Source organism: Pteropus medius, unplaced genomic scaffold (genome assembly GCF_902729225.1).
Source record: "Pteropus medius unplaced genomic scaffold, Ma_sr-lr_union100, whole genome shotgun sequence".
NCBI lineage: Eukaryota > Metazoa > Chordata > Mammalia > Chiroptera > Pteropodidae > Pteropus > Pteropus medius.
In genome coordinates, this window is record NW_024342467.1 from 16,294,942 (window position 1) to 16,307,306 (window position 12,365).

At 47.9% G+C, this 12,365-nt stretch overlaps 1 pseudogene; it reads left to right on the top strand.

The window, feature by feature from the left end:
• Positions 1 to 3,421: 3,421 nt before the first annotated feature.
• On the top strand, positions 3,422 to 3,540 carry LOC120602500 (uncharacterized; annotated as a pseudogene).
• The last annotated feature ends 8,825 nt before the right edge of the window (positions 3,541 to 12,365 follow it).

Consider the following 12,365-nt stretch of genomic DNA (forward strand, 5'->3'; position numbering starts at 1 on the left):
TGAAACGAAGGATGTTTGCCCTTCCTGCTTTAACTACTGTTCTTCCATATCTGCCTTACGATGTGTGTGGGTGTGAAGAGCAACAGTCAAGGAAGCCGTGACGGCGATGAGAAGGAAAGACGTTTTGAATCTCACTGTCGCAGGGTCCTGGCCACAGCAGTACCTGTTTCTGTTGGTCTATGGGGGTCCAAACCCTCTGGGGCCTGATCCTGAGGGGCTGATGAAATTCTCTTCCTTAAGTAGGAGGATAAAGTCAGGCCCTAGAAGATACAGAAAACCTACTTGTCTCAGTTGTACACGCACTGCCCATGGAAGGCATGGTTTTATTTGTACCCTGACTGTGGCTTGGGAAGCGAAATAAGTTTAACTTAACTGAGAGGGGAAAATTTACATGAAGAATAACTGGAAGAGAGTGAAAGATGAGCCATCTCATCTAGTAGAGAGAGAATGCGTGAGGGTGTGTGTGTGTGTGTGTGTGTGTGTGTGTGTGTGTAGGTGTGTGTGAATAGGGAGTGATTGTTTGTTGATCGTCAAATTAGCTGTGAAATCATGCTTGTGATAACATTACGAAACCTCGATCCTGGGTTTTGAGTGAATGAATCACAGAGACGTTTTCTGACTACTTGGTGACTTTTCTCTGCCTGGCAATCATACCGAGCCGGCTTCGGGGAATCGGAGAGTGAAGGGTGGAGCCAGGGAGGGAGGTGATCGCCCGCGCAGTGCCGGCCACCACTCTGGATTCAGTTAACACCGACGTGTCCGCTCCAGTCCCCAGGCTCATGGAAGCATGTGGTCCTTTTTGTTCTTCCATGACTAGGACACAAAAAGTTTCTTCTTTAGGAATTCGCCCTGGGCCCTGGTGCCAGAGTTAGATTTCCAACGGACTTAAATGAAACCCTCTCGTAGTTACGTCATTTTTCACACGTAAGCAGAAACCATTCTCTAGGACAATTGCACCCCTAAATACTGTTTCTGCTTTGTGAGAGCCCAAAGCGTGTGGACCTAAGGGAGCTGTGATGCCAGCATGTTAAAATGGAGACATCGGGAAACTGATAGGGACAAATCTGATTTCTCATGGGTCGAGAGGCAGGGAGGCGTAGGCGGGACTTAATCTGGGGTGGGAGGTGACGAGTAAGGGCGACTGGGAGACTTAGCGTCAGATCCTTAAAAAAAATAATAAAATAAAAGCCCAGAGGCAGTTATGATGTAAGGTCCAGGAAAACTATTTTCATGGCTGGCTCACCAGGAGCCTGCTTTCCTCAGAGACTGCCCGCATGTGGAGAAGCAAGGCCCGTCCTTGGAGTGGCTTTGAAAATGCCCCCCAGCCAAGGAGACAGTGGGTGTCTCGCAAAGCTGGTGGAGTTCTTATCCTGTATGTAAATCAGCTGTCAGCCGTAGAAGGCTGTCTTTCCAAAATGCTGAGAGGTCTGAGAGGGACTGCAGTCACCTGGCAGGCTGAACGTGAACCAAGCTCCATCTCGCCATCGGCTGCAGAGGAGGCCGTGGGTCAGGAGTGCCCCGCCCAAGGGTCAGCGGGCAGAGCCCACCTACTCCACCGAGCTTCAGGGTTGTAGAAGGAGCACAGTTAAAACTCAAGTGGATCACAGATCCGTCTTCCCGATAGTGAGTGCTAACTCCAGACATGCTATTGCCACTTGCTTAATCTTCAGATTACCAGAGAAGCCTACAGTTCTTTTGAATTAAAAACTAATCCTCTTCCGTAAAGATGCAATCCGTTACTTTGGTTTTGGGATACCAGGTATGACATGAAAGGCCAAAGTCTTTTAGATTTTATACAGAGTAATTCTAAAACTTGCCAGGATGCCAGTAGCTTCTGGTGTCCATGGCAACATGGTGTCCATGACAAAATATCTATAGCTCATGTTCATTGGGCAGATTGTTAAATAATATATTTTGTCTTTGATATTTTTATTTAAATTCGGATTACAAAAATAGAAGACCTGTGAACATTTCATATTAGAAAGCCCATCGAAATCACTAAAGCCGTAGAGGCACAAGCAGTTAAAAGCATGCATCAGGCCACATAAAAATATTTAATTTACTGAGAACTGTGTATTCACGTTGCTCAGTACCACAGAGAAAGCTGACAGTCTGTTCTTTATAAAACCACGTTTCCCTGTTTTCTTCTTTTGTTTCATTTCTGTTTAAGATTTATTTTTCCTTTAAGTACCTTCCGATAGCTAGGCAGATGAAGATGTGAAGCAGTACGCTGTACAAATGTCAGCTTTTTAGGGGAGAAAGTAAATCGTCAATTCTAAAAAAAAAATCAAACTATCTGTGAACCAGTTTTAATGTGTGCGTGAAAGCAGTTTGGCCATCTACATGAGAAGCAAAAGCAAGGAACAGTTTTGGGGGCGTTTTTTAGGCAAAAAAAAAAAAAATGTTTCATGCAGGGTGTGTATGCTTTCTTTGCCTTTATATTTCTTTTCAAAGAAATCTCTTGTAAATGACAAAACTGTGAAATGGGTTGCCAAAAATTGTTGCCCTTTGTTAGATGCTTCCAGCAGTGTAAATCCTAAATTGAACCTTGTTCACATCTGTTCCGTCCTCCCTCCCCCAAGAGTGAGGATCTCATCCAACGATGTAATTACCATACGCTTGCTATTAAAGAGCCTTCCAGACACTGGTGATGTTTGCCTCTTTCTTCCTCCCTCCCGCACGGCTGGTCCTAGAGGACACCGAGAAACAAGGGACGAGGACCATGGCTCGTTTTGTGGTTGCTGGGGCCGGTGGTGACGGGATGGCTACGGGGACAGGAGGGAGGACGTGGTTATAGGAACCACTGATACGATTCAAACGTTAATAACCGACGTGCTTTGAGACCTGACCGTATCTCTTCCAATGCTGGAGCTGGTGTTCAGTAATTTTCCACTCCTCAAACTCGTGCTTGAGGTTTGTTTCTGAGGACCCTGTTTTCTTCTATCCCAGTAAGAAATCCTTTGTGACACCAGTTAGAAATCTGTGGTCATTCTATGATGGCACTGACACCATCTCCCCACGACTCTCCTCCCAGTTACTGTTATTTAGTAAACAGTGGCGTTTACAAACTAAATCTGGAAGTTGGTGGTCGAAGTCCCATTATTTTGTTAAGAGCAAAGTTTCTTTCCACAAGCGAATACGTTTCTATACATTGTTAAGTTGATTTGAGATTGCTTTGCTAGGCGCAGCTTAGAGGCCTGTGTGTGTATCTTAGATACCTTCATTTGTGGTTCAGGGGGCATTTGTCAGAGATCGTGCCTGAGGGTTGGGCTGTTTGCAAGCTTCCAAACCCATTCAATCCGAATCTGATCTCAGCTGGATGTTGGCCTGATCTTCCCCAGACAAAGCCTTTCTTATGGTCCCCCTTTGTTACTGTTAGTTGATCACTCTCACAGATACACTTTTTAAAATACAAATTGATATCTACGGCCATGCCCCCCTGAACAAGCCCGATCCCGTCTGATCTCGGAAGCTAAGCAAGGTCGGGCCTGGTTAGTACTTGGATGGGAGACCACCTAGGGAGACCAGGTGCTGTAAGCAGAAAACATTTAAAAAATAAGGCTTGTAAAAGCTGACAAAGTCCTTGCAGCTGTGAGGTCAACCAAGGGTTGCCTCGCCTAAAAAAAATAAAATACAGATTGGCTTCTTTATCTAAGTGAGGGACTGGCTGTCTGAAAGGCCTACATTTCCCCTTGGCCGAGAATCATTCGGAAATCGGTCGACTGGGGAAAAGGTTCAGGTGCAGCCCCCTCCCTGACTGGCTGGGGGATGGGAGGCGTGTCTTCATTTCCTCATCTGTGAAATGAGTATGGACTCATTTCAGAGTGCCCTCCAGGCACTAGCATTGTGTGTGGGAAGGTATGTTGTCTTGGTTAGCGGGGGTAGGGACAGTGAGAAGTTTATAAGGAAAATACTGTCTGATGAAACTGGGGTTGGATGACCTGCTATTGGCAAAACTGCATTTCTGTGATTTTTCAACCCATCTTCCCTAGGATCCCTTTTAGAAATAAAAGACCTCAGCCAAAATGGTGGGTGTGTTTTATTAGCCCAAATGCTGACATCCTTGAATTCTTTCTCCTGCCTTCCAATACTTCCCTTCTCTCGTTGTGATCAATAATATGGAGTTAAAAGCTACACCAAATTAGTAAAATGTGGGGTGCTTGCTTAGGGCTGTAACAAACAATCACGTTTGTTTGAGAAGTGAGTCTCATTTCCATAGTGAAGTCTGACCAGGTGAGACACCTCATTGTCCCCAGTGCTCGTAGACAGGAATGGGTTAAAGTAAAAAAAAAAAAGTAGGCAAAGCAAAAACCCTAGGGGCCCAGTGTTTGCACCGAGCCCCAGGGCTGGAACATGCAGCTCCCATGAGCGTGCAGGAAGCTCCTCGTGCAGGAGGCAGATCCTTTTGCCACCGCCCTGCTGAGTTGGGGGGAACATTCCTTTCCCCCTTTGGCAGGCTTGGCCACCCGGCACTTTGCAAAGTCAAGAAATGTGTCCTGAAATAGCCGGCACTATAACTTTTCCTCTCCCGTTCTGTAATAGGCAAATCACTTAAAAATATTTTCTCTATCTCCGGCCCACATTTTTTTTTCCCTTTTTGGAGAGAAAACAATGACATTTATAAAAATCTGGGCGAGTTATAATTAGGCAGCCAAAAAAAAAAAAAGGTAGGCGTATCCTATTAGGTAACATGTAAAGGAGCAGAGAGACTTTTTCCTTATTTTCTAGGAAAACATGGCAATAGCAATGTGGGTGTAGAAACCAGCAGTAAAGTCGGACCTTTGGGATGCTTTTTAATTGGAAGCCTCTAGAGGTCAGCACCGCATAAAGAAAGGGCTTTCCAGTTCTGGCTGGTCTCCTGCCTGTTTCCTTGGAGAGCAGTCCTCCCCAGGGGCGAAAGAGGAGTGAACCAGCCTGGCTGTACCCAGGAGCGAAAGGTGCGGAGTCCTCTCCTTATGCATTAACCCTAACATTTGATTTGGATTGTTTGTTGTTTTTCTCTTTTCATCCCTCTTTCTCTACAGTTCTCATATGCCCCTTGTGCATACACTTGTCAACTCAATACACACGACTTATTGAGCAGTCGATGAAGTGTGGCATTTAGCTCACTCTCGAAGGGCTGGGGAGATGCCAAGGAGGAGATGAAGGGGGCGTTGCATCTTTCTCTGTGCAGGGGCCCGATGCTGTGTTCCGAGGCAGCCTGGGCCTTTAGTTGTTAGCCAGCAGCCTTTGCTAAACCCTGCAGCTCCCACCCCAGCTCTGGGGTGCCGTGGGCAGTGCTGGAACCATAGACTTGTACTTGGAACCCAAATCAGGCTCCCTGTGGCCTGCACAGATCAGGAGTGGGTAGGGACGGATTTGAGCATCTGTAGATCTGGCCAGAATTGACGTCGTTGGGAGCCTCTAAAAACTTGGCCGGCGCTCCTGGGTCTCTGGAGTATAAGATGTAGTAGCAACATGCAGGGGTGGCCACAGACTTCATGAGCCCCCAAAGGCCAAGTCCAAACCCAGAGGCAGCCTTGGGAGCTCCCAACTGCTCCCAGAGTTGCCCCAGGATTTCCTTTTAGCCCAACAAGAAACAGGAAGAACTGGGGCAACAGATTTGTTGAAAGAATTTAGTGACTGGTAAAATGGGGTCCTCAGGCAGGGGCGAGTCTGCAGAAATAACCAGCGCCCCTCCTTTCTGTGCCCTTTTTCCTAGGTCCTGCCCCCTAGCAGCCCTTTACAAGGCCATTGCAGACACTTCTAATAACAGAAGAGGCTATTACAGACTCCTTGCAAAGAAGGGACTTTTACCCAAGGTTTCGCTGAAGTAACTGGGAGCAAAAATTCACTCTAGAGCAGGGAAAAAGCTTTCCTAGTCACTCACACCTGATAACGTGCGGTAGAGACGCGGTCACACACCAACAGCTTCGTCTCCACATAGCTCCCTGAACCATCCAGACAGCCGTCCAGCCTGCCTTCCAGCATTTTCCATTCCCACCTCCTGCAGAGGCAGCACATAGCCCCAGGACCCTGTCACGGCGGCGTCGCCCTCGTCCTCATGCTCGTCTTAGTGCAGTGTCTAGAGGGAGTGTGGAAATCGGAGAGCATATTTCAAAGGCAAATTCAATTCACTTTGAAGCTCATCTGTTCGTTTGGATGATCTCTGCCCATGTCACCTCCACAAATGCAGGGAAAGAAAAGCCGACCACATCTGCATCCCCTGGGAAGCATTGGGGCCCCAAACCTGTTTTCATTGATTCTGGGATCCAGTGTCATCACTAGATCCCTCGTGACTGGGACACCGGACCCTGGCCTGTGAGCCTGGGCTCACTCGTGAGTGGCTACAGGCAGAGGTGTCAAACCCCAGGCGCACTGCTTTTCCATTTTCCAAATACTACACAGAGCACAGGAAGGAAAGCAGAAAAGGTGAGTCAAAAAACCAAACCTTTGAACGTGTAAATTCTCCAAAGAACATGAAGCTGCACAGGTTCAGGAAGAGGAGCGGGCAGTGTCACTTGAGGATGAAGAAAAATTGGTTTTCTGGATATGACTCTTGCTTCCCATATGGCCTTGGTCCTTAAATCTTTAGCTTCTCTTGGTCAGACGTGTCAAGGGCCACTTTGAGCCTCGGCTGCAAGCAGGGGCTATAAAAATACAAACTGTTGTGGAAAATCAACTTTAAATTGGGTCTGGAAAGTGTCAGCGTTTCCGTTTCTGACTCCAGCACTCCCTGTTATCAGGAATGGAAATCTGGTCATTGAAAAGGACGTGAACTACGTGGCCTCCCCCCAGCCTGCATTCTCTCCTCTCCCACCTTGCTTGACCCAGAGCACTTTGTAATTCATAGTTCATCCAAATTTCATATGGGGATATAATTACATCCTTTACTAGACAAGACGACTACTTCAGAAGCATGGCCTTCATATTTGCAAGTGGCCTTGGCTTTCATACTGTACTCAGAGAAAAATCCCTGTCTGGACGATAACTGTCACCTAACCCATGCCATTTACAAGCTGGCTGGTACTGAAATGTCATTTGGCTGAAGAGCGGGTGACATTTGGCGGTAGAGCTAAACTATTCTGATCTCTTTTGATTTCCCTTTCCTTCAAAGATTACTTCTGACCCTGGCCAGCTCCCAGATGACTCCTGGAATTGGTTATAAGAAAGGCTAAGTGAGATCATGGGAGTGATTTGGTGTAAAGTTTTTACCCTGCTGGAAACAAATCAGTGCCCTTCGGATGGTGGGTGGAGGCATCTTCTCTATACACCTTGCAAGCTTTGGAAAAAGATCTGTTATCCAGACGCAAGCCAAAGCTGTCATCTCGCTCGATGCAAGATGAACTCATCAAACCCATCCACACAGCGTGGCCTCTTCGGAACTCTGGCCAAGCGTTTGCCTCAGGCACGAAAGCATAGTCCCTGGGGCGAACGTCACACCTTGCTCTGTCCCTCACTCTTCAGCTCCAGAGCATGCAAACAGAATTGGCCACATGTTCTTGAAAATTCCACTTGGAAGCTAGTGCTGGTGACTCTGGATAGGATTCTGACAAAAAGAAAACAAATGCTGAGTCAGGTATGCTGCTGGCTGCTTAGAGTTCATCTCCCCGGGGACCGTGCCGCCTGCTGCGAGGGAGGGTGTTACAGATGTCGGGTTGGGTGGAGCAGCTGCTGGGAAGTACAATGACCTTGGTTTGTTAGTCTGTTGTCAAGACAAAGGCACTTTTGTGAATACTCTAGAAATGGAACTTTTCCTCTGGCACCACAGTGTGCTGTGCTTTGGAACAGTGATGTCACACGGCAGAAACTAGGGAATCCATCCTCTTGAGCAAGGTGACTAATTCTATTTCCCAAACTTTGAACAGTTACTGATGTCATCCATCTTCCCCAAACAACACCAGCCTGCGGATGAGGAAAGAATCAACTACAAGCACAAATTCACATTTCTCTGGCTCTGACACTTACTTTGGGAATCCCCAGCCCTTCTCAGATTTCTTCCAAATATTCTGGGCTGGTCTTCGGGGCATCTCACCTATGTTTCACAAGCTTGACATCAGTGTAATACCTGGTGTTTTGTTTTTTAGGCGAGGCAACCCTTGGTTGACCTCACAGATTGCAAGGACCTTGTCAGCTTACAATTCCTTATTTTATTTTATTTTTATTTTATTTTTTATTTTTTACACCTGGTCTCCCATCCAAGTACTAACCAGGTCTGACCCTGCTTAGCTTCCAAGATCAGACGGGATCTGTCTCGTTCAGAGTAACATGGCCATAGACAGATGTTCTTCTTTCTCGCTTTAATACACGGCATCTTTGCTAATGCTGCAGAACTCCAGAATGGTAGCTGGGTTGCCAGCGTCCATTGGCGGCCCCGGTTGTTGTCAACCAAAGGTCCCTACTTTGTTGGCCCTAAGGCTGTCAGTGGGAGGCAGTGGGGCCCTGGGTGTGTGGTCTGAGGTGCTGGCGTCAATCAGGGTGCCACCCTGGTGACAGCTCTTTCAGTTTTTATTCATCTTTCATTCCAGCCACTCACCAAAGGGGTATGAGTCCCAAAAGTTGGACATTGCTCTGAATGACAGGCTCAGAATCCAGCCTTTCCCCATGTCATTCTTGAACTCAGTTTGTGAGCCTGACACAATTCCCATGAGATCTTCCCAAAGAGGCACCTCATCCCCTCCTAGAACTGGCTCCTGGCAGGTCCACCTGCTGGCCTGCCAGTTTGTCAGAGATGGCAGAAGCTGGGACTTGATTTCTCCCCAAATGGGTGGCTCACTCCCTCAGGTGACTCCCGAGGCACTGAGTGGAAGTGATGTAGTGGGGGTTGAGAAAGGCTAAAAGTTCCAGTGTTTAAAATCTCTCCTCCCAAACATGAAGTTCTTTAATGAGGACCTGTGTGTCAGGTGAATCCACACCTGTAAAAGCTAATATGTTTAGAGCTGAACATTAAAGAGTGCTTTCTTGACCCTCAGAGTAAAAAATGTGTGGGCCACCAACAAGGCCGTAGATGAATGAATCTCAAGCTTCAGTCTCTTAAGAATCACTGAGGAGCCTATGAAAAGTGCAAGTTCATGGATCCCGAGCCTTTCCCAACCTGGGCCTGGCAGACCCAGACAGTTGGATGATTACGAATACTCCAGGTGGTCCTGTTGCAGGTGGGCCATAGGCCATGCTTTGAGGAACCCTGGGGTTGAGCTGGCTTTCTGGCAGGAATGATGCACTGTCAAGAGGGAACCAAGACCCATCATGCAGTTCCTGTGTACCAGGTGCTGGGCTAAATGCCTTCGTGGTAATGCACCTTATTCCACTAAGAGAAAATCCTTACAGAGATGCCAGTTTTATTTCCATTATCATCTGATGACTTGGAGAAAAGAACAGTCATTCTTCTAAGTTCACATGGAGGCAGAACGGGGAATAGAAGCTAGATTACAAAGCATGGCCTCCTGTCACAGGACACCGTGTTGCTCCTGTGGCATTTGGGGAACAATAATGGGCAGAGGTCAACTTATTTTTGGCCACAGTGCTTTGTTACAGCCGAAAACAGACTGCCCTCAGCACATCTCTCGGCCCCACCAAGAAAGAAGCAAGAGGATTGCAAAGGGACAGGTAAGCCTAAGACTGAATCACAGGACCTCCTGAAATTCACTACACTTTCCATGATCCAAATGTACCACAGGCTGGCCACTTGAAGATCATACTCACCAGAAGAGGACAGAGGGCAGGAGACTCCCTTATCTAAATCTGTCATTATGTACTCATAATTTCTTTGCTTGCTTATGTATTGCCCGTTGGCCCCACCGGGTCATAAGCTGCATGAGGGCAAAGATTCTGTCCATTTTGTTCTCCTCTGTATCTATCCCCTGTGCTTAGCAAAGTCCTGGCACATAGTAGGGTCTCAAGAAACCTTTGTGGAATGAATGAATGAATGAATGAATGAATGACAGGTGAAGAGAAGAAAGTAGGGTTACCCTTTCTCTCCTGGCTGTGGGGAGCCTGCTTTGCTCTGCGATCAGCCTGCTCTTGTTCATTCATGTGCCGAGGGACAAGCCCTGGAAGCACACAATCCCCAGGACACAAGCTCCAGGACCTTGCATTGTCCTTCTATCTCAGGGACGCTATTTGTGTTCAAGAGTCGGCAATGTCGTTACGTCTCTGAGACGTCTGGGTTTTACCAGGGAATGGGAACGGGAGGGGGCGGGTGGCACAGGTCTCTCGCTGCAGAACCTTCCAGCAAGTGTCTTCAGTAGAGAGGAAAGTCAGGAAGCAGACGCAGCCCCAGACACACGCTCGTGGGAAGGCAAGGACATGTGCTGTGGCCCCTCATGCTTTCTGTACAGTTTTCAACCCTGGGTAGGGGCTGCCCCAGACACCAGAAACCCACTTCGGTGGTTGGTGCTGCTCTCCCAGGCTGCCTGCCTATACACCATCTCCGAGAACACTTAGAAACCGCCCCACTCCGCAGGACAGGCTGGGAGCAGGAAATGCCCCATGTGCCTCCCAGGCAATGGGGAGAGACTGGAGTGACATTGCGTTAGTAAAGTGTCTTAATCAGATGGGCTGCTGTAACAGAATGCCATAGGCTGAGTGGCTTCTAAGCAATAGAAATTTATTTCTCAAAGCTCTGGAGCCTGGAAGTCCAAGATCAGGCCACCGGCAGACTAAGTGTCTGGCGAGAGTCTGCCTTTTGCTTCATGTGTCCTCATACGGAGAAGGGGTGAGGGAGCCGAGTCTCTTTTGCAAGGGCACTAATCCCATCCCCGAGAGCCCCACCCTCACAACATAACCACCTTCTAAAGGCCACACCTCCCAATATCATCACATTGGGGATTAGGTTTCCACATATGAATGTCGGAGGGACACAAACATTGTCTTTAGTATAAAGTCACCTAGGTTTCTGCATCTAGAACTATATACAACCAGTCCCCTGTCACCTGTGCTCAGAGTTACGGGAACCCTGAAACTCTAAGGTTGCTTTTTCCAAGACTCTCTCTTCAAATGAATCATCCATGAATCCTCACCATCCCCCATCAAGCCCCACAATTTCATGGTCACCAAGGGGGTGGGGTGGATTGCTGAAGGTCTCACAGGCCAGCCCACTAGTGCTGGGCCACTGAGTCCATGGGCACTGTTGCGACAACTGGCCTTTAAGATTAAGTGTCCTCAGAACCCTGTTTGTTCCCCACTTCCTTATTCCTTTCCTTTCCAGTTACTTAATTCCAGTTGGTGCCCATTTCCTACTGTAGGGTTCACACCTCCCTTCTCGTCACTGCCTTGACATACTTTCCCATTACCGACCTGTCCTTCTCCCTCGTGACTATTTGAGCCTGTGGTTACCAGGTATGGTCTCCCCAACCATAGACTTGGCCCTTCTGCTTCAGACCCTGTAAAAGATTGAGTGGCATTTCCCTGCTATTTCCAAGGATGGGAACAGGGATTTTGACTTGAGAGAGCTGTGTTAGAGCTCTTGACACCTTCTCAAATTGAGCCACTGGGTGGCAGAACTGAGACCTGATTGGGACAGTTTCCACCTGTAGCACCTTTTTCCAGCAGGGTCTGTATTGAGTTCAGGGAGCCTCAAGTCATGGTAACCTATTCACAAAGACACAACTGGAATCTCCAAGAGGATGAGTGAGTGTGGCGTGATAAAAGAATCAGGTTCATTTACTTGCTAGACAGAAAAAACCCCTCTTAGCTGCCTGGACTCCCTGTGAACTAACCACAGCTGCCTGCCCTAGGGGTCTGTGCCTGGTGCTGGTCTGTGATGGCCCCAGGCTGTTGGATGAGAACAGCTGCCTACCAACAACATCGGCTCCTCTCTTGTGATTATCTGTCCCACCACACACGCAGCTGGTCCAGTGCAGAACGTAGCATGGCACAGATGCTGTTTCGGCTGCAAAGGACTTCTATTTATAGGGAAGGCATTCCACGGGTACGCAGGTGCTCTCAGGCCTGCTGAGAAGTAGGCTGAGTACCAAACCTCCTTTGCCAAAGAAAGGATTTGTTCTGCCACAAAAAAATGGTCGTGTGGCTGTGGCATGATGTCAGATGAGTTGACAGCGGCTGCTTGTGCATTCCCGCTTCGTTTATAGCTGAGCTCACCAGATCTGGGAATAGTCTTGGATTTGGATCTTGGAGAATGAATTGTACCAAAAGGTAAGGGCTGTCTAGCTCTAATTGGCTTTCGTAAGGAAATGGCCATAAGCCATAGATTGTTATTTAATTCTGGCTGGCTGTGTCTTTAGGGGCATTTAATTGCTAAATGCTGTAGAATGGGCAGCCAGGGCCAGTGTAGGGTGACAGTCACAGTGGTTGGATAGGTAGCCTGAAAGCCTTCCTTAGGGTTTTGCTGCAGGCCCAGCCCCTAGAGGGAGCTGCCCCATACGACT